Below are 22583 nucleotides of genomic sequence, written 5' to 3'. Positions count from 1 at the left end.
CTCCACATCTGCCATGCCATGCTGCTGAGCCACACGATTGCCACCTATACAATTCATACCATTTGGGAACCTTTTCCTTAAAGCTATATATTCCCTTATTAAAAATTGCTAATTTTTTTTTTTTGTATGTGTGTCTTTGCATAAAAAGGACTTTAAAATGTAGATTTTCAGCTTTGCATATTAAACTTTTTTTAGCAAGTCTCAATTCCCCAAGCAGAAAATTATGGCAGGATTTTTAGCATAAACACATATTTCTCACATGCAGGAGCTGAATTGCCTGATGTAAGAAATATCAGTTCTGGGTATTCTACTATTTACTTGGAAGCTATTATGTGTTTTTCAAAGTTTCTAGCAACTTTCTATCAACTAGATCTCAAGAGTTTATATGGTTATGATAATCAATATTAAACAGAGCTATCGTGGTAGGAGAATTCTAATACTCAAGCCACCCTTCCTTCCCTTAGAAGAGGCTGGGGAAATCAATAATCCATCGCTAAGAAGGGGTTATCATAAATTACCAACTGAGCATTAGATTTCTATGCAATGTTGAAGTTTTGCACTTGAATAAGTCCTTCAGCATATAGGAAAGGCATAAAGAATTAGTAAATCCAGTACTGCTGTCTCTATTATATCACAGAAGAAATAAATCAAAAAGTATTCACTAAATAAAATCTGCAAATGCACAGAAAACTTGCCTTATAAATGACAGACTCAGGAAACACAATGCTATCAAGAAGGAGGTTAACAAGGGAGTTGACCAGCATCTCTAAAGATAAGTCTTTAATCTATTGGAAGATTCAATGGGAAGACAAAAGCAAAATTAAAACCAAGACAGAAATAGTTAATACATAATAAATACCAGTTGGTTTCATGTAGTAATTAATCACTGGGAAAAAAAACATAAGGATGGTGTGGTTTTGATCGCTCAGAATTTATAAACCAGGCAAGTTAATGTCTTAAAAGATCTGCTATAGCTCAGACAGAAATTAAGGGTTTGAGGTAGAGATTACCAGGAAAGTACATTAGACTTTCTAATCATTAGGATGTTGATTAGGTTTGTGCTTTGGGATTTGGATCAGGCCCTCAAAAATAGATTGTGAGGTGTTTTTTTGTTATTGGGGGTTTGGGGTTGATTTTTCTTTTTAGTCTTTATTAGTCCTATTGGGAAGTTAATGCAGAAACTTGCTAAAATGCTGCTTTCAAATCTGATTTCCCATTTCCAGTCTGAACTTTACTCAGGATACATTCATACTCATTTGTGTACCAATAGCACAAACTTAATTCACAGCTGAGATAAAGACATAAAACAAGCCAAGTTGTAAGCTGTAATTTCAATGGTTTATTAAAGGATGGAGATGGTAACTAGACCTATTGACCTGAGAGCCCTTCCCAGCCTAGCACTGCCAAGCATTACAGCCTGAAAACTTCATGGAGACCTTCAACATCTCTCCGCTCTCTCAAAATTATGTCTACTCTGTGAGACACAAAGCGGTGAGGCGTATTCACCTCTGCATCTTCAGGTTGTCGAGGGATAATTGACAATTAGACTACCTGCAGAACAGTCCTCAGGCCATGGAGAGGGAGATTACAAGGGGAAGGAAAAAGATTATGTCTCACACACACAAGTCAGTATAGGAAATAACAAGGCAGGAGCTCAGATGAAGACCCTTGTTACCTGAAGATTCAAGGCTTACTATTGTGACATTATTAATTCCAAATTTGAGGTCTAATTGACTCCCAGGAAATGCAACTTTCTAACTGATTATGGAGTGAAAAGAGTTTGAAAACAGCACAGAACCCAAAGCGTCAACACACAAAAAAAACCCAACAAAAAAAAAAAATAAATAGTACCATTGTGGCCCCTTTATAATGTCAGAAGGAAGTTGTTAAGCTGTCATTCCACAGATGTTCATCCACACATATACAAGAACACAAACAAATCTCGTGGGATCCCTAACTTCATGTGTGGCATACATAAACGTTAAAAATTCTTCCATCATCACACATTTCCCCTTCCTCCTGCTGTGATAACAACATGGGAAATAAAAGCACACTACTTCCAAAAAAAGGATTAATCGGGCTTAGAAAACATGGACTAGCCTATGAAAAGAGCTTATGAAAAAGCATGGCCAACCTGGAAATTCACAACAAAAACTACATTGAAATTACAGAGGAAAAAAATACTGGCTTATACTGGGTACTGCAATTATTCTCAAATACTAAAGGTCTGCGGATTCACATCTGTTCTGATGGATTTTTCCTTGTCTTTAAAAAAAGAGAATAACAACAATTTTACTACATAATTATCTTCTTTCCCTTCAGCAAACGTTGATTTTTTTTTTTTTAAATTGTAGGTAAAATGACAAAACTCAGTCATTTAGGCAAAACAGTTTAGAATTATTTTTCCTAGTTTAAAACACTAGCAAACAGTAAGAAGTTTCTCTGCAAAACTTTCTGGAGACCAACATCTCTTTGTTCCCACTAACAATACTGCAAAGATCTTCACGGAAAGAGAAAACGCTTCTCATCGTACTCAGGACACAAGTGGTAGAATTCAGGAGAATTTCTCATGAGAAAAAGTTTGGAAGCAGTATTTTTTTACTTTTTATTGTAGGAAATTAAGGAGGACAGTTGGAAATCCCATCTCCAAATTCAGACATTTCATCAAGCTATGTGGTTGCCTGAGCAGACTTCAAGGCCATGCCCTTGAATGACTTCAGCTACCCTGTTGTAAAAATCACTATTTCTAGATAGCACAAGATGCTCTCATCGGTGAAATAGAAAAGCTGTAGCTGGAAAAATTTCCCTGTAGGAAGATTTAAAGAAAAGACTGTAAAAACAGTTGACCAGAAAACAAGAAATGTATTTTCATGAAGAAAAATCCCCACTGCCTGGGATCAAAAAGCAGCTGAACCCTAAACCTGATTGCTTCTTTGGTTTACATATTCCCACTGTGTTGCTCCATGCCATTCTGATCCGGTACAAATTTTGCACTGCCTCTCCTTAGGAATTTATTAACTTCAAATTCTGTAGCAGTTGGGGCTGTATGAATAACAGGGTTTAGAGACAAAATTATTGGCTAACCGAAATAAAACATAAAGCAAAATGATGTTTTCTTTTTTATAAGAAAATATTTGGTTTGGGCTCAGTTTTAGTAAAAATAGACGTGGTCCTGGACAATTCCACCTTTTCTCAGGTGGGTCCTTCCCAGATTTCTTTCTGGAAGCATCTCTGCTCTGTGTGAAGGTGGCTGAACAGACAGCAGCACCACCAATGGCCCTAATCCTGAGGCAGGGAACCGTCTCATTCGCTCCCATTCCATAAATGCAGAAACACCATGTAGAAACTGGAGCAGCTTTACCAGCAGAGATTGACAGGGGCTGTCTGGTGCTCACGGTGCTCTGCGAGAGGTGTGAGATCTCCCTTCACATTCCGTCACAGACTCACACAGAGCAACCACCTTCATCTGGTTGCTTCAGGGTTTTTTTATGAATGGCACTGAAACTGTCCTTTTGTCAGAGATTTTAGTCAACCAGTGGTGTTGACAGAATCCACAGCAAAGTCTAGAGGTGTGACGCCAGTGTCCCGGTTTAACCCCAGCCGGCAACGCAGCCCCACACCGCCACCCGCTCAACCCCCACAGTGGGATGGGGGAGAGAATCAGACGGGTAAAAGTGACAAAACTCAGGACTTGAGATAAAGACAGTTTACTAAGGGAAGCAAAAGCCACGCACACAAGCAAAACAAAATAAGGAATTCATTCACCCCTTCCCATGGGCAGGCAGCTGTTCAGCCATCCCCAGGAGAGGGTTCAGCCGGGCTCCATCATGCGTAACAGTGACTAGGGAAGATAAACCTCATCACTCGGAACATTCCCCCCTTCCTTCTTCTTTCCCTCAGCTTTATATGTGGAGCATGACACCCTGTGATCTGGGATACCCTTTGGGTCAGCTGGGGCCAGCTGTCCCAGCTGTGTCCCCTCCCAAATCCTTGTGCACTCCCATCCTTCTCACTGGTGGGCTGTGGTGCTGAAACAGCCTTGACTCTGTGCAAGCCCTGATCAGCAATAACAAAAACATGCCTGTGTTATCAACACTGTTTTCAGCACAAATACAACACAGACCCATACCAGCTATTGTGAAGAAAATTAACTCTACCCCAGCCCAAATCAGCACAGCCAGGGAAGAAGCACTGCCCTGCTCTGCAGCGTGAAAGTCAAATTTGTAGCCTCCCTCCTTGCAACAAGAGCGCAGACCTGTGAGCTCAACATACCCTCACAGCAGGCAGAAAAGCTGAACATCCAACCAGTCCAGAATCTCTAACCAAAGCTAGTGAGGCCTGAAGAAACTCTGATATGGGGATGGCACTGGTGTCCAAACTTTTATCTAAGAGTAAGTAATAGTCTTGTAGACTGAGATGCTCATGTCACAGAGGGACCAGATGAATTTGACTTGGTGAAAGGTTAGACTACAGAGGAGAAAAACCTTTCCTAGTGGTTCAAAAGGTGGAGCTAGGCTTGACTAAAATCTGGGGTTTTTCAAGTCTCGTGATAAAATAAAAAGCCTGCTGGTCCCTGTCAAACCTGCAAAAGTAGTGAAAAGGGGGAAAACCCTCCACATTGAGAAAGGAGACTGGATACTGCAGTCCTGCCGTAATATCGCTCAAAGCTATTTGGAAGTTACAATTGTAACTAATCAATGGCTGCAAACAACTTTCTCCTTAATAAGAACAACGAGCTCAGGAGAGCTAAAAATAATGTTCAGATATTTCTAATCTGAATTTTCACTTTAAAAGGCCATTACCAAAACTTAGCGCTGCACAGACCAGTGAAAAATCTTCACACGGTCTAACAACTTGATGAGTCTTTTAACAAATGACCAAGTCTACAGTTCACTAGAAATTAAATCTTCCTCTTAATGTTTGGCTTTTCTTGAAGCGGTGGAGATGGGAATGAAAATAACAATGGGGGGAAAAAATGGCACAGCAAGAAAGTATCTGGGAAGATGAGGAAGAGAAAAACTACTGGATAGTTCCCTCCTTTTAATTCACAGTTAAGTATTTATAGATGCTAAGGGTCACTGGTAGTCTCACTAGTAAACAACAGCAGGTGGTTGAAATTGTACATCTACAATTTCATTCATTTTACTGCTGACAAATAAACTCAGTGAATCAATGTCAATGTAATATAATGTCTGCACAGAAGTATGAAAAGAAAGTTTACGAAAAATAACCTTCGTGAATTACAAAGGGAAAATGCCATATCTGACTCCATCTATGTCACCTGTGTTTAAGTCCCTCTGTATTTAAAGCCTTCTGGCTTTCTGGTGAAGTTTTCTACCTTGCAGCTGGGTTTATTTTAAAGCAATCACAAAACTGTATGTATTTCTGCCTCTATTTTTTCTACAAGAATTAAACCTACGTTGCTGACTATTCCTTCCTTGCTTACTCACTGGTATTCCTAATAGCCCGTGCTCATGACCTCATCGTCTCCCTCACACCCAAATTAGCAGCACTACGTTATCTGATAGGGAATCTCATATTTCACTATTTAATAGGTTTGTGCTCATTATCCACTACAGTCACTTGCTGTAAGGCCCCATCCACAGTGACAGTCCCTTCTGGAAGCACTCAGCCTCTCAAGAGTGAATAAAACCTCTGTAATGTACATCTGAAGCATAAATATGTGAGTAAGCAAGTCTGGTGCCTGCTCTCACTGCCATGCAGATAGCTAAAGCATGTGAAGACGGTGATTTAACAAATACAGGATGCCTTACTCTGATGCTGATTTTCATGGAGGTTTCTAACAACGACCTAAAGCTTAAAGCACTTGTTTGGAGATGCAGGAGAAAAATAACCACTGGTAAGACTTACTCCAATGTCATTTTCCTGTCAGAGTTGGCTTTTTTATATGTATGTCTGTGTAGATGATACAAGTAAAACTAAAAATGAATAATAATATTAATAGAGTTATTTATAGAGTTTGAATTGGCTATTAAAAAGCAGAAAGCTCCTTTGCGTGGCTTTATCACCACATCCATGAGAAGCAGCAGAGTGAGTCTGACCACCACTCAGACCCTCACTCAGCTCAGGGAAATCTGATCCAGGATCTTGCCTGAGATTCTGGATCTCACCTGCCCATTGCAGAAGGTTTTCATCTGGAAGTAGCTTCCCTGCATCAAGTCACAGCACTTCATGGCAGCAGAGAATCTATCTATAAAATGCTGAGCAAATGGATACTTCTTCTCCACAGGAAAAAAAAAAAAAAAAAAAGCTTCTGTGTGGGTGAATAAAGGTCAGGTTTGGACTTTTAAGCTGTGAAGTCTTGCAGAGAACTGAAAAGGTTTCTTGAGGTGCCCAGACCAACCCATCCCATGCGCATCTCAGCCCACTTGTTCAAGGCTGCCACACACGTGTTTTGGTAGGAGGCAGAGCACTAACAGAAAACTTGGCACCAGGAAGACCTCATGAGAAAGAGGCACAACAGCACGGTGTCACATATGCCCCAGCAGCTCTGACCTCTCCACATTTCTTCCCACAGGAGCAATGATGCCCTGACTTACTTTTAAACACATCAGCTTCTGGAAAAGTCTGGCATCATTTTCCTATCCTCTCACACAAGTCACTTTTTGGATGTGAATATTTTTTTTTTCTTGCTTTAATTTTATTCTGCCCTTCCCAGAGCTTACACCTAAAGACAGGAAAGTGAGATTTGCCTGCCAACATACTCACACTGCTCTGCCCAAACAAGTGGGCACAGATATATTGAGTTTACAGGTGCACAGCTAGAGAGGTGCAGGGGTTAGACCATTGGTTTGGGCCATGCCTCTAGCCTGCCTTTTGCGTAAATCTGGCAGAGTGGGAGCAGGTAGGGAATAACAACATTGCTGCTGGGCTCCCTGTGGCTGTGGCACAGCAATCCTACCCGTCCCACCAGGGAAGTGACTGTGGGAACAGCAATGGGCCACTCCATCCCATACAGGCATCTGCTGCCCCACAGAACCCACCCTCCTGTGCAACAACATCCTCCTCTCTGCCAACAGTGAGAACTGGTCCAGCTTGCACCAAGCCAACCCTGGGGCTTCCCCTCATTCCCGAGCAGCAAGAGCCCTGTAAAATCAGGCCCTGGGCAGAGGCAAACAGCAGTGAGCTGCAAGGTTGCACCGCTGTGCTACAGCCATATGGTGACTGGTGCCCAGAGCAGAGCAGGTGGCAGGACCTGACAGCACAGAGAGCATCAGCGTCACGCTGCAGATTATTCCCTGGCTCGCAGGATTTCAGGCCACTGGACCACGCTCTGTCTGGTAATACTAAGCTGCTCCTGAGCTGGCCCAGCACACCAGCTTCTCAGCCAGCCTAGAGGAAAGCAGCAACCAGCACGGAGCAAGCACCAACTCAGCACCATATCCAGAGCAGTGTCTTCCCAAAGCATACCTAAATTAAGAGACCAAGGGTAGAACCTCAAAAACCACTCTTAGGTAGCCGGGTGTGAGTACTGAAACAGAGTCAGTGCTGAGCAATCACTACCTGGCCCAAATATTGCAACTACTTTTTGAAAGCATACACATAAATTAAATAAATTAACAGGATTCTCAGTCCTTCCTTCCTTCCCCCTGTTCAAAAATAAGTCCCAAGTCAGGGAGCAGTATTGTCCACACAACAGCTTTAAATTCAGGGCATTAGGCTGCTCCCAGCAAATGTGGTACAGACATAGTTTTAGGAGAATATTGACATTTTTTGATCACACAAACTTAATGAAGACTCAGACCTGCTGCACAGTGATTCAAACATAGTTCACGAGATTCTAGTGCCTGTGCCAGAAGTCTGCTGCTTATGCATAGGGTATTGAGCTGGACTTGTAATTTTACCTTAGCAGCTTTACTGAGGCACAAGAATCAGATGAAAACCCGAGGCCCTCTTTATATATTCTCTCCCTGTGATGTAAGATGAAACCAACATTCCCATATTTCCTCTTAAGAATTAAAAATATAGCTGACTTGGCATGGTGGGTTTTATAGAATCAGCCATGGGCTGATTCCACTAGATCAGGATACTCAAAGCCCCATCCAGCCTGTCTGCAAACACTTTCCTCATAGCAATGGTACTGCCCTGGTCTGACCCAGTCTTATGGGTCAGACATGCATAATAGATGGGACAGCACATATGAACAACACTGATGAGGGTTATTCAAATGTAAAAAATTCTGAATCGCATGACTTTTCCCGTCTTTTACTTCAAGAAGCAAAGTTCTAATGCAAATCTCCATTTTCATGCTTTTCAAACACATCATCAGTTGCACTGATGTGCTACAGCTGCCTCTGGACCACAGGACAATACATGGTGTCACCACAGGTCCCCAGTAGGCACCCACTATCAGGGTCCTCCCTCTTTTGTGTGGAAAACATGGCACTCGAGGCATGGTGAATATGGTGACAAGCCACTTCCAGGACAGGCATTGTATACAAAAGCTAAGAAATGCTACTAAATCCAACAATATAGAGAGTGCCCAGGACTGCTCACTATCCATCTAAGTCACATGTCTGTTGGCAGCAGACTGGGGACTGTCACTCAGAGGCCCAACCCTGACAGTGGCACTGTTCAACTAGAACCTGGTGCATCTGGTGAAGAGCAGTATTCTGTATCACTTGCACAACACTTCCATTTGGGGAAAAATTCAGGCATTTTCTGTTTTGCAATTCTGTTATGTTCAGAATTCTGCCATATGCACATTATTTATTTATTGGTTTATTTATTTAGAAGGTATAGTATGAGCTGGAAGCTCTGTGACCTGTGTCATCCCTCCAGAGAAATACCCATCCCAGTCTCTGGTGTGCTGTTCCTGGCTAAGCTGAAAGGCTGTAATTCATCCCTACTTTTCTTGACCTTTCTGCCACTTTACTGCCTCTGATATTTTCCTCTTCCTTGTCTTGCTTTCCCTCCCAGGGCTGTTTTTTCAGCACCTTCTCAAAGACAGATGAGCAGAGGAGGCTCTTCAGAGCCAGAATCCAGGGGGACCAGAGGAGACCAAGAGCGGATCACAGGCCACCATGGCTTGTGTGTTGAGTTCACGAGCTCAGTGTTTCCATATGATCAGAGAGGGGATGTCTGTAGCCACAGGATGGGGCATGGCATTGCTCATGCATATGCAATTCCCAGTCTGCATGCACAGAAGCCAGGTATGTGCTTCAGCTCTCACTAAGAAGAGCTCAAGGACTCTCATTTTTTATTTCCCACTGTGCCTAACCCCAGCAGGGCGAGTGCTGACTTCTCATGTTTACAAGGGAAAAGAGACAACAGAAATACAAATGGCCACTTGTGGGATGCTTCAAAGCTACCAGACTCTGCTTTTATATGGAAAACACAAAAAAAGGAAGACAGGTTGCAAGAGGACAGTATGTAGAAGGTAGCAAAACCAGCAGAAGGGAAAAAAAGGTAAAAAAATGTTGGGAAAACTTGGCAAAGAGCAAAATGAACTACAGATGGGTGGAATACTCAATGAATCTGTCAGACCATGAATTTGGAAATCATTGAAAGTGCAGGACTGCATGTTGTTAAAAGTGGCTACCAAGAAGGTGAATAGCAGGAAACCAGTAGGGAATCTGCAGCTTGTGCCTCACAGCTTGACAGCAACAGGATAGTAGGAGAGAAAAAAGGGGAAATCCCCACTTGAGGATGGCTGTGAAGGGAAGGTACGTCAAGCAAACATGAGAAAAATAGATTGGGATGTTTAAGTCATGGAATACGCAGGAAACAAAGGTACAGTATGGAATAAAACATGAGAAGGAATCAGAAATAAAGAGTGATAAAACACCCAGGTCCAAGATGTGGCCAGTTTCAAAGAAGAGAAAATTATGATTTGGAGGCCAGGTCAAGGACAAAGGCAATACCAGAAGAAAACCATGAAGAAATGGCATAGGAAAAATGAGCAGAAAGCCATCAGTTTCTGAAAGTGGTGCCAATGGTCAAAGAAAACGAGAGGGAAGAGGAACCAAGTGTGTCGCTGAGGAGAAGGAGAAATGGGATGTTGAAGCAAGGAGCAGTAAGAGCTGCTGAATGAGCATGAGCCTGAGAAAAACAGATGCTCACCAGCATCTGCAGGCAGCACAATCCTCAGCCTGTGCCAGAGAAATATTTAATTGTTCCAGAAGAGAGAATTTCTTCCAGTACCTGATATGATTTCCTCTCTTTCTGAATACAGAATAAATGCATTTTTAAATGGGATTTAAACCTAGCAGTAGCAAGTGTTAATATTTATATAACTAAGTGGCCTTAAGCCAATGGAAAAACTATACACTGAAAAATGTGTGATTATCTGATATTTGATAAAGGTATTAGAGGTCAGCAAGTTTTTTAAATTCCTTCATGTCATTAAGTAAAGATTCTTTCAAAAGCAATGAAGAGCAGGCATTAGCTGAGGGCAGTAATTAGCATGGTCATCTTTCAAGTATAAAAAATTCCTGTGGTCCACCTTCCAGAACTGGCTGTGGGTGCTTCCAGACGAACCTGCTCACAGGCAGCAGTTCCAGTGGCAATTGGCAAGTGCACAGCAAAACCCAGCCAGGCTCGCTGGAAGCTGGACAAGCAGCAAGCCTGCTGTTAGTTCTCATAAGACACTGCATTTCCCAAAACGCCTGTATTGTCCAAGAACTTTGGAGCCCAGGATCTAGAGCAAATTGCTACAGCAGCAATACGAGTTTGCACGTCTAAGGGAACAAGAATTAAAATATCCATCTTCCTTAGCTTCTAGGAAAATAAAAATAAGCTAAATTTCAGCAGAGGAAAAGAAAGAATGATGATATAGATAGGTGACAAAAATCTTGCCATAAAAACTATTTTGTTTTGCTACTAAGTTTTTTTTTTTTAAATTTCTTAATAATAGATATGATTTAGATGAAAAGGCTCTCAACTTGCCTTTGGATATTCCTCTTCGTCTACTGAGTAAACTCAAGCCCATCCATGCATACTCTCCCAAAGATGTTTTGCAGGAGGAGAAGTGTGAAGTGCTTTGCCCCGAGGGACTGGGGCTCCATCTCCAAGCCAGAACCCCTGGCTGTGGCGTTGTGTTTCCCTGTCACAGCGCTCTGCTCTGCTAGCAGCTGAGTATAATGCACTAAAATCCTAATCTCTAAAGCACTGTGTGCCAGTGCTTCAGAGATCAGCATTTCAGTCAGTTTTACTTTGCTGCTGCCACTGCACACAAGAGAGTGGCACAGCGGGGGAAAAGCAACACAATGTGCAGCGAGGGAGAGGCACGCTCGGCCGGGAGGGGTAGGGGGGCAAGACCATGGTAATGCAATAAAAAGGCATAGGGAAAATAAAAGAAAGAAATGGGGGAAAATAGGACTATTGTGCATGAATAGGAACCTTGGGCCCTCTCCTTCCCAGCAGCCCTAACAGCAGGATGTCTCCAGCCTCAATAAATCCGCCTTTTTCTGAGCAAAGCCTTGAGTGACCTGCAGGGTTTGGTTTTTTTCTATTTCTTTCCTTGAAAAGGAAAAGATTAGGAAATCTCTGCTACAGCCCGTCTGTGCATTCAAGTGTCTGTGAATATTTTAGGATTACTCCCTCCTGTCTCTCCCCTGGGCTTTAAAATTAAAAATGAAATGATACTGCATGGCCTGGAAGAGCTAAAATCTGACCCAGTGCTATGCAAGTGGAGGCTACACCGTTGTCTGGACCCAGTCTGGCACAGTGCACATGGGGACAGGAGAACTCAACTGACTGAGCAGAATGTTTCAACTTCAAGGCACGATGGTCACAGCTAAAAGAAAATACCCAGTATCTCAAAATAATAAACCAAATGCTATAACCAAACATTAAATAGCCAGAAGGATCAAAAACAACTGGCCAGTAATTTCAATATTACAGAGTTCATGGCATGTTAACTATTGAAAACTACTTGGGGCAAAGCCTCACTGCTATCAATCAGAAGAGCAGAGCAATTAAAGAGAGTCTTTAAGGCTGTTGACTTTGACAGCACCTTAATGTCTTTGCTAAACCAGCATGGGCAAGCCATGCCACAAAAATCTACTTCACGGTACCTATGTCAGGCTAGAGTACCGTTACATGGGATTAGTGTAACACACTGATAATGCTCTTTGGAATGAAAGCTGATTGAACTTTGTCCCTTAAGAGTGTTTAGACAGTCTAGTGGTCTGCTAACCCACATGGGCTTGCCCACGGTTCTTCCGCTACAAACAGGCAGAGAGCATCTCGGTCTTCTGAGCCTCTTCTGCAAACTCCTTCTCATCCTCACTTATCTGTCATGTAGGTAGGAAAATACTCATCATCCTCACCCCAGAAACCGTTTAGTCACTGATTTGGAAGTCTCTGTGTAAATTCTGTATCGGTCGAGTTCTGAGCCACGCTGCAGAAGGGGAAGCTTATGTTACCTTTTATGTTGGGGTGTTCTGACAGATAGGCTCTTGCAGATTTAGTGTCTGTGGTTTAAAATGTTACTGCTCTGGCCTTCTGCAAAGGTTACTGCTCTCACATCAACAGCAGCCAAAAGGGATGAGCGTCTCTGCCCCAGCAACCAAGGCAACTGCTGGCAAAGGTGGGCTTGAATTAACGTATCAACTACAGAGCAACAGCACTGAGATACCAACACAGCAGCTGCTGCAAGAGCAAAATTATCACAGACATGCACGGTGAGAACATCTGAAAACTTTTGCAGCAAGGTGCATCAGAACCCAGCTGCCAAGTAGAAAGCCAAAATTTCTGGGGGAAAGTTGGATTTTGGAATTCCTAAGTCTCCCCAACTTCTAGCGTCTTGCTCCTATCCCTGCATGCCACCAGGATGTCCCTCAGTTTGACCTCTTCCAACCATCTGTGGGTCGTCCTGCAAAGAGGTGAACTGATGCAAGGGGAAAAAACCCCACCACTCCTCCCCTTCTCCCTATGCTGAAGGATTATTTTTAGCCCAGACCAGTTGATAATATGGTTCATGGCATGTCTCAAACTACAGCATCAGCACAATTGAATAGGCATCTTGGAAAGGCTGCAGGAAGAATGAATACACAGAAAAAGGATGAAGTCTTTAAATCACTGCTGCTTGAGGCCTTTGGACTGCAAAATCATAGCTTGACTGGTGCCCCTAAACTGCCAAATAACCCATTACCCAATAATAATCCAAACAATCCAACCCACAATTCCAAAATTTCCTCAACTCCTGGTGCTCTTCATTCCATGTAGATGTTTTTGAGATCAAGACTACAACCAGTGGTGGAGACAGTAAGCCCAGACTGAGATGACTTTATAGGGAAAGAATTAGCCAGCAGTCTAATGCTGCTGGAGATGGATTTACATCTGAAGGCGTCTCACACATGGTATAAATGTCACTCCTTCCTTGCTGCCCTGCTTCCTCCCTAAGTCACTGGAAAACAAAAATCCCACTAAAAAATTTTTGAGACAGGAAGTTAAGAGTGGAACCAAACCAAACCAAAAGTAAAGAAAAATGTTTTACCTGACTCCCCCGGGCACAGAATAGCAGGCCTGGCAATAATGGGAGTGAGGAATGAAATTTTAAAATGAATGCAAGAGGGAGAAACTGCAGAGAAAATTGAGACAGAGTTTCAGTGTTATTTATCCCAGATAAAATGTACTTGCTCAGCTCTGAGCAATCCATGGCATGGGAACAGCACCAGGACAGAGCTCCGACACAGCTAATCTTCCGTTTCTATTCCCTTCCGTGCTTTTGAGGAGGAAAGGGAAGAGAAAGCAATTTAGTGTAGTGATGCAACTTGTTTACTTCTCTGTACCTCTTCGGCTATGTTGGCTGACATACATTTTGGGAGGTGCAAAGGGAAGGAAAGAGAAAGGGAAGGAGTAGAAAGAAGACAAAATTGTAGGACAGGCCTCCAAATTTTGCCACTGCCCAGTGGCCCATGCAAGCAGCATCCATATGGCCACCAGCATGCCAGCAGAATTACAAGGGTTAGTTATCCAACACTTGCTGTGCTTGAACTGTTTAAGCTCTGGCTCATTTTAATGCAGTGGAAATGCCCAAGCAAGCAGCTGAGATGGCAGACCTAATAGGGCACTGTATGCCTGGCCTGATCTACCACCATGAAAAGCCAGATCACTCCAATGCTGGGAACCCTAACTCTTCCTGATGAGGCACGACACGCTCAGGGTAGTTGGGAAATTCATCTCGGGGCACGGCTGCGCACTCGGGCATCCTCAGACTTTGTGGCAGGGAGGTTGCAGGTCACGCTCTGCTCCCTGCTCAGGTCCCCGTGACTGCAAAGGGGAGAAGGGGATGCAGAAAATGGAAGTGAGGGAGGTTTATTGGCAAAAACTGGCTGATTTTTCCTGTGATTCTCTGAAGTCTTTTCCTTGCCCCTAATGAAACCTAGTTATTATTACAGAGATGGTCTCTTAGGTGAAGAAAACAATAAAACCAACCAAGTCACCTACTTCTGATTGATTTGTAAGCCCCTCATTAGAGCTGATACATCAACATTTACACGACAGAATCCCTTTTATTAGAAGCAAACCATTTTTAAAATACATTAACAACTGTCACCTACATACTCACTGGCTCTTTGTAGTTTGCCTAACACTTCAGAACGTGTTAAAATCACACATAAAAGTTATAGTAGCCTAACGCTCAGGAAATAAGAGTCCTTTAAAGGTTTAATTCAACCACTAATGGATTTTTTCCCAAGTTAGAAAACATTTATATATTGCTGATTTACTGCAGGTGTGGTAACTGAATTTGGCCTTACACATACCAGCTGCAAGCAAATCAAGGAAAAGGCTTCATAAATCAGTGTAAGGCACTGTAGGCTCCATGGTGCTTGGACTGGGACAGAATTTCCCCACACAAGCACACAAAACAAATGGGAGTTTATAATTTTCTCTGTCACAGCTCATAACTTTTAAAGGTTAGAAATCAAAGCACCACCACAGCGGAATTTCATACATCTGAATGGGACGGACATAAGGCATCCCAGAAAATGATTTATATCATCCCCTCTTCACACAACAAAAGGATGAAGAATGCAATGGTTGTGACAAAGGCATTGACTAATTGTGTTTCTTGGTAAATACCTTCTCTTGAAATTTCTCTGGATAGACCAACATTTTTTACTTTCTCTTTGTTTTACAGAGACTGTTCTCCAGCAACTATTCTGCCTTTTTAAATGAATCTTCCAACGCACACTATATTTTGCAGGGTCTTTTTTCAACAAGTTGCACTGGCTAGGAGTCAGACACTGTAAGACAAAAAGCCACAGTGACTTTATCCAGGAAATATGAGGTGGCAGAGATCCAGTACGCCCAGCACTCAAGGTGAAAGAACAGCATGGAAAAAGATTCACAAATTAATTGTCAATTACGGAAGACTGCCGGAGTGAAAGCTAGATGCATGCATGGGATAATTTACCCAGGCACCTGCACGACTGAGCTGTGGATAGTGCTGAAGCAATTACTCTATTTTTAAAAAGAATGAGATATCATCATCAGAAAAGGACATAAAAAGAGAGGAGCAAGTTTAAATGCTTCCAAACACACAAAATCAGCGCAGTTAAGCACCAAAGAACCAAATGGAGGATGGTCCTCTGGAAGAAATGGAGGTCAGAGTACCTGACTGAAGGAAGCTGCCTGTAAGGAAGTGAAATTAATCGCTCATAGAGTTTAGTTTTTCCACTGCATGCAGGCAAGCAAAAAGATGCCGTTGTGCCCCCAGCTACTTAATGGGCATCCTGTGGCAGCAGGTGGAACGTACTGAGATCTCATTTCCCATACAGTGTCACAGGAAAGTCACCAGATGGTGAGGACTTACACCTCCAGTGACACAGGTGGCTTTGACAAAGAGCCTGGGTGTGCTCCATAGCCAGCTATCAGTAATCCCTGGACACACTGCAAAAACTTTGGATCCTTCAAGAAAAAACATCAGCGAACCACTCCTGGCCTGTGAGACTCAAGGATGACACAGCAAATTCACTTCTGAATCTGTGTTCCCCACGCAGCTCCTTGGTCCCGGCTCCCATTGGCATGCCACAGGAGTGGGGGAAGAACTAGAGATTAGAGGCAGAAGAGCAGCTGCTCCTCCTGGCTCTTTGAATACAGGGAAAACAGCTTTTGCCCACTGCATGGGGAGTGATATCATCAAGTCAGCAAGCCAAGAACAGAAGGACTACATCTGAAAGGAAACAGGAAAAAGAACTTCCTCTTACAAAGCAAACAGTCGTGCTTTTTTAGAGCAAAATCTTTGCCTAAAAAGTTCTCACAAAGCACCTCATGGGAGGTTTAGACCATTTTCAAGTGCTGGAAGAAAAACAGTCCTGAGGTTAGAGTGGTAACCTGGATCTGGGGAGACCCACTTCAGCTCTTTGCTCTGCCAAGCGTTCTTGCATGACCTTAGGCAAAAACACTGAAGCTGTAGTTAGAGGATACCTTGGCTTCAAAGGCAAAGTCAGCCTAAGAAGTTCTTGCCTTCCCCCGCCTGCCATTTACTGCCTCCACACTTGTGATGCCCCGAGAGCCCACAGGCACTACCCTGTAAACCGAATTACCGAGCAGAATGATGTTAAAAGCAAGTTTTTGTTGTATTTTACAGGGAGAAGGGTAATTTTGCGTTGGACTGATTAAAGGATCCACAGTCAGCTACAGCAGCGGCAGAAGAGGGGAGGCTGGAGAAGCCCATGGTGGCACAGAGGTTGTAATAAGCAGGAGGAAGGCTGCAAAGCCAATGTGCTGTCTGAGACTGGTGAAACAACCTCCTCAGTGATGCCAGATACACTTGGACAGTGTCAGCTGCTGGTGTTTGTGATGGACGTGGCTCCTTCTTCCCGGCTGCCTCTCCAGTGCCCTTGGCAGGGATGGCTGCACTCCTAGTAGGGGCAGGAATAGGAAGGTTACGTCAACACTTCACCTGCTGCTGTTTGGAGGAAGAAACAGCCAGGAATTTGCCAAAACCAGCACCACCGCTGAATGCAAAGCGCTGTTAAAGCTCCTCCCTAAACGATGGATTCCCAGGCAACATCCCCTAGCTGGGAATGGCAGCACCCCTCAATGCTCCCAGGCTGCTGCAAGGATAGAGTCAAGGTGCTGAGACAACCCATATAAATGGGGGCCATGGGAAGACTGACAACAGAAAGCAGCAGCCAGGCTCTTTTGGGTAAGCTTCCATTTTAAAAGCTGACATGCAAATCTCTACTTACCCTACATAATATGAACATTCTCCTACAAACCCAGCTTCTGATTAACTCAGTACATTACTTGCCAGTGCTCTCTGAATGAGCCTGTGAGCCCAATTAGCAGCAGATGCAGCACTAACACTCCTCACCTGCTGTGCTTACCAGTCTTCAGATCAGGAAGGGAAGGGAATATATCAAAGACTTGCAGAGGGAAGGAAGCTTAGAAGAGGCTCAGAAAGGATGAGGGAAATAGACGTCTGCAACTGTTCCTCAGGCAAGGAAGCAGAGCACTATACAAAAGGGAAAACATATGGGCCTAGGGAAAACATTCTACAGATCATGAAAAACATCCAAAGGGCTGCTCGAGCGCCCCGGGAGCATGTGCAGGGTGTAGTCAGGAGTGCTGCCGGGGCTCGGGGGACCTCTTCTCCTCACCTGAATCCTGGGGAGCTCTGCCACGTGCAGAGCTTCTTTCCACATGTTTGGTACATCAGCACAGGCACCTGAGTCATCCCACCTTCTCCACGAGTTCTCCCTGACCTGTAATTTTTCTTTAGTGCCCCGAAGAATAAGGAAGGAGCCTCTCAAGCCTATGGCAGCAATACTAATACAACATGTAGAGGAGTCACTTAGCTAAGGTTTTCTGAACTCCCAAGCTCCATAGCTGCATCCGAGTTTTACCTCTAAACCTCTATATCAGTGAACTGATTGCTCTTACCCACTAAACCATCTGTCGGTTTCTGCACCTCAACTGTTGGCACTGGCTTTGTAACAATAAGAAAAAAGAACATCATGTGCCAGTTTAGATTTTTGGTCAGAGGAGTAGACAATCTGTCTTCGGGACGACGTCATAAAATTGAGGGTTAGGAGTAGATGGGTGTGAATTCCTGAAGCTTTGTGATGTTGGGGGAGGTGGATTTAATGCTGTATTTAATGCTATAATTTTCTATCAACCAGTGGAAGGCAGCCATATACTCACTGCAAGAAGCCTGAATCTCTCCAACGTGGTGGGCAAAGAGAGCCTGGGTATGACGTGTAAACCAGTGGGCAATTTAGCAGCAACCTCTACATGTCCATCTTTTCTAAACCTCAGCTGTCCCAGCAGTAAAAGGATAATGGAGTTCCTTTTTTAGAATAGTAAACATGTATCTTTTACATATACAGCAGTCACATGTTTGATGAATCTTTCTTGTTGCTATCTATCTTCAAGATAGTAATTGGTGCTGTAGGATACAGATGTAACAGAAATACTTTGAAAGAAGTCTTACTGAAGGTATAGTCAAACAGACCATCTAGCATCCCACTGCTGTGCAGGTTTACTGCTGTCTAGACATTAAATTAACGGCCTCCACTGACTGCTGACCAGCCCCAAAGTGCCACCCACATGTCACCCACTGGCTTGACAGCAGTCTCAGTGGAGAGACTTCACCCACTCTGAGCCAACTGGATTGCACAACACAGAAAAGCTTCCTGCAGTTACTGACAGCAGTTTCCATAGAAAGTCTTTCAGTCTCCAAAATATGTCACAAATGGCCAAAGTTTCCAAACAATGCTCCCAACAGAAACACAATTAAAGAGATGGTTTTGTTTTCTACGGATGCATTCTCTTATCTTTGAAATGGGAATGATGGTGTGTTTTCAGAAAGAGGAAATTAATGTCTCTCTCACTGGGCTTTACAACTGTATTTGCTTTTCAGACATTTACTCCTCATCTGCAGCATGAGAAACTACTGCTACAGGTTGACAAAGAGAGCTGTCAGCAGTGACCATGCCATCAGGGTGAGACACTCTAAACCACATCTGAATTCCACCCTGGCAGGTCAGATACACACATCAGAGGCAGAAACACAGATGCAAAAGACCCAAAGCAAATAAACAATGGAAGAGATTCTTTTAGCCAATACAACAGAGAAGGTTCTAAATTACATTTCTAATCTAGCCTTTCAAAGCAGAAGGAAGAATGAAATCATGCAAGAATTCTAATTTAAACTGGAAAGTGAAGGAAAAATCTGCCCTTAATACTGAAAATGAAGGAGAAGAGCTGAGGTAGAACCCTGCTCTTCAGTTCTCTAGGAGTCAACTAACAGTGTACAGCAGGTACAGCGCCAGGTTTACCATGGGATCTCTGGTCAGCTCCTGGCTGTTAAAGGAGCCTCAAGACCTGGCATGGCCATGAGGGCTCTTCCTCTGTCCCAGAGCATTGTGTAGTTTGGTTTTAAGTCTTCATGTTCTTCCAGATTATTGGTATAAATTTAGGATCTAGTAGCATGGAGCAAGTGACAGAGTGGACATCTGTGGGCATCCCTGGACTGCATGTTTAAGACAGCTGCTGCCTGACCTTACACAGAACTCGATCTACATGGTGGTTTGTGACCTTACATTTCTTGGTGTTACCTGTCGTGCACCTGGAGAGTCTGACATTATTAAAATCCTATCCACCAAGTACCATTTCATTTTTATGGCATAACAAGATGCAAAGCACCTGTGAAGTGAATTCCACTCAGCTGAGCAGATAGCATCATCATGCCTTGTCTCCATCCTACAGACCATTAGCTTTAGCTGGGAAAGGAGGAGCTGAAATTTCAAAAGACATAAGTAGGCTAGTCATCCTTGGTAAGAGCCCAAAACCAGTCTTGTCCTCTTACTCCTGGACATCCTGGTACATTTTTCTTGACCCAGCATCATGATCACCTTATTCAATATAATTTGTGTTACTACCAGGCACATAATGAGTCTAAGGAACAAATACCGGAAGAATGGATTTCAAAGATCTGATATTCAAATTGTGCCAAATATGCTCCTACATGCACTTTCCATAAGACAGTGAACATCCGGATTTTAAGACAAGCAATCACACTGGTCTAAGACTTATAGTATGATGAAGCATGCTGGGTTAAAAGGAATTTAGGTCATGCAACTCTGAGGAGGAAAATTTTCTTTCACAGGGCCTACCCTCTGCTGCTTTTGATTCAAAAGTAGAGAAGTGCTTTCGGTGTGTTCCCAAAATGTTCTTTTCAAAAGGGATCCTCCCCTTCCCTCCTCTGCTTTTGCAGAGGGTAAAGGTGTTGCCCTCACGGCTGTCCAGCACACAACCCTACCCAGGTTAGCTCCTATCTAGTCAAACAGATGTATCCTGACCTCCCCAGTACAGATGTGGCCTTAACAGATAAAAACCACAGACCAACCCCCTATTGGTGAGTAACCTCATTCCTTGTATTACAGGGATTGTAACATGCAGGTCTTACCCGTAACTAAAACCGATCCTGGACAACAGTGGGTACCTCTCACTGAGTCAAATTCATAAGGATTTACCACTTCACTGGGTCTAGATGGTATGGACATGGATGAATTTTACTGGAAGGTGTCCCTGGCCATGGCAGGGGGTGGGAACTAGATGATCTTTAAGATTCCTTTCAATCCAAACCATTCTATGATTCTATGACTGAGGAAGCCAGCAGAAATGTCACAAAGGCCAGCCTTGGCCAGCACCACCAGTACCCAAAATGAGAAGAGGACAGCAGTGAGGCTCACCTAATATCAAATTAAACCTTGCACGTGGTAGATCACACTTGCCTGATCTTGATTGTTGGGACTGCCAGGAGGATTGGGCTGTTGACTACTCTGAAAGCATAAACTGTGACACTATTTGACAAAATCAAAAGATGTAAGTATTATATACATATTCTTCTATTCTTACAAAAAAAAGTTAGTATAACATAAAACATAAATAAATAACAAAGACACGAAGCCAACTGCACCCAAAAATATAGAGCTGAATATATCTGAGCTGAGACTTTACAGTTGCAACTTGGGATTTTATACATAATTTTTTTCTGTTTTTCTGTTCTTCATTCCTCATGTGGGAAATAAAAAAAAGAGGAATGAGCTCTAAAGAGGACTGCCAGAACATAGAAAAAAATGAACTGTATGATCCATTTACACTTGGCTTGTTGTTTGTTGTTTTTTTAATCAGAGAGGGAAAAAGACCCAATTACTGTTCTGAAATGAAAGATTCACTCCAGATAGTCATTGACACTTGTCAGACTGCACTTTATAGCTTTTCTTCGTGACCACCAGCACAATAAGCACACGGTGTTTGACTTTCAGTGCAAACATTTCAAAACATCAAGTACATGAAAACAGTCTGCACAAAGTATCTTTGTGATAGTCTCTAAATGTCCTCCACTGTTATTCAAAGAATTAGAAAAATATTCGTTCCAAGATATGTAAAAAAATGGAAAATTTGATGTGATGCTACTTCAGATTAAAACCAAGCAATTTCATTTTATGCTTTATATGCTCTCCAATCCCACTAAGTATAATTATAGACTTCTGTCTACTTACAAATCTCTCTGTACAATGGAAAAAGCAATAAACACAGGTTCTGCCAGCAATCAGATAACACTTATCGTAAACAATAGCTTTTACTATTTATTTGAAACAGGTTCAGCTGCTACAACTTAAGATTTGGTTATTTTTGTTTTCGTGTTGGATTTGCAGCAGGTGGTAAGGACATGATAGAAATGTTTAACCACAAGAGATTTCAAAAAGGGAACTAGTATTGCATTGCATATGAAATATGACATTTATTTTACAAAATCAGTTTTCCATCTCCCAGGGACCTCTAACTACTTTGTAGAAGGTACTTCTGAAACTTTCTTCTTCTTCGTGGCTCTCAGCTCTCACAGAACCACACGGAGCTTGATGCCACAACAAAGGTGACCCACATTCAGAAGTGACTACAAACCCCATCAGTTCTGTGTGCCAGTTTCTTATGCAAGTGGGAAACTGTACAGTGCACTGAAGTAAATGTTGACTGCTGACAGGAGCCCAGCAAAGACTGGGCAATGGTATTCAGAGAGGTGTGATTTACTGTAGCTCTGGAAAGCAGGGAAAGAGCCCTGAGAGGTTGCAACGTTCTGAGTGAACAATGAACCATGAAAATGCCACATCATAGCTGTGAGTATTGTATAAGAACAGTGACCCCAGCATGTGATCAGTCAGCAAGAAAGCAGCGTATCTGCAATGAGGGCACAGCCTTTAAATGACCCTTAAAGGCTGGGTGGGACAGGGTAGCCCACTCCATGTATCCTACCTCTGAAGAGATGCAATGGTTCCACTTTGCTCCCCACAGATGGGTTCTCCTACCCATCTCCTCACATCCCCAAAGGCTGGGCTCACCCATGTGGGACACAAAAATGCTTTACACACTCTCCAAATGAAAAGCTGTTTTCTGTCCCATTTTCCCAATCTTGGGAAAAAAAGATCCAATAGGTTCATTGACAATTTCCATGAAGACAAGCAGTGTTAACATCAACATCAGTGGTCAAGGATTCAACACTGATGAAACCCCCAAAAATTACTGCAATCTAGCGTTATCTCTCTCCCTCCAGGTATATATCACTTTAAGTTGCAAGATACTTAAGGTTTGTACTTTGTTTA

At 42.9% G+C, this 22583-nt stretch overlaps 1 protein-coding gene across 4 annotated transcripts in view; it reads right to left on the bottom strand.

The window, feature by feature from the left end:
- KLHL29 (kelch like family member 29) overlaps window positions 1-22583 on the bottom strand; it is a 391804-nt gene that overhangs the window by 275360 nt on the left and 93861 nt on the right. Inside the window, exon 2 of one of the 4 annotated variants that reach the window (XM_027897463.1) lies at window positions 20673-20762. The exons of the other annotated variants lie outside the window; for them this stretch is intronic. The gene's annotated coding sequence lies outside the window, so the exon portion shown is untranslated. The remainder of the gene's footprint in view (window positions 1-20672; window positions 20763-22583) is intronic. 4 annotated transcript variants of the gene reach the window in all.

This window comes from Empidonax traillii, unplaced genomic scaffold (genome assembly GCF_003031625.1).
Source record: "Empidonax traillii isolate 1590-97213 ecotype Southwest subspecies unplaced genomic scaffold, ASM303162v1 scaffold543:size1229247, whole genome shotgun sequence".
NCBI lineage: Eukaryota > Metazoa > Chordata > Aves > Passeriformes > Tyrannidae > Empidonax > Empidonax traillii.
The sequence above is the reverse complement of the archived record's forward strand: the minus strand, read 5'-3'. Positions and strand labels throughout refer to the sequence as shown.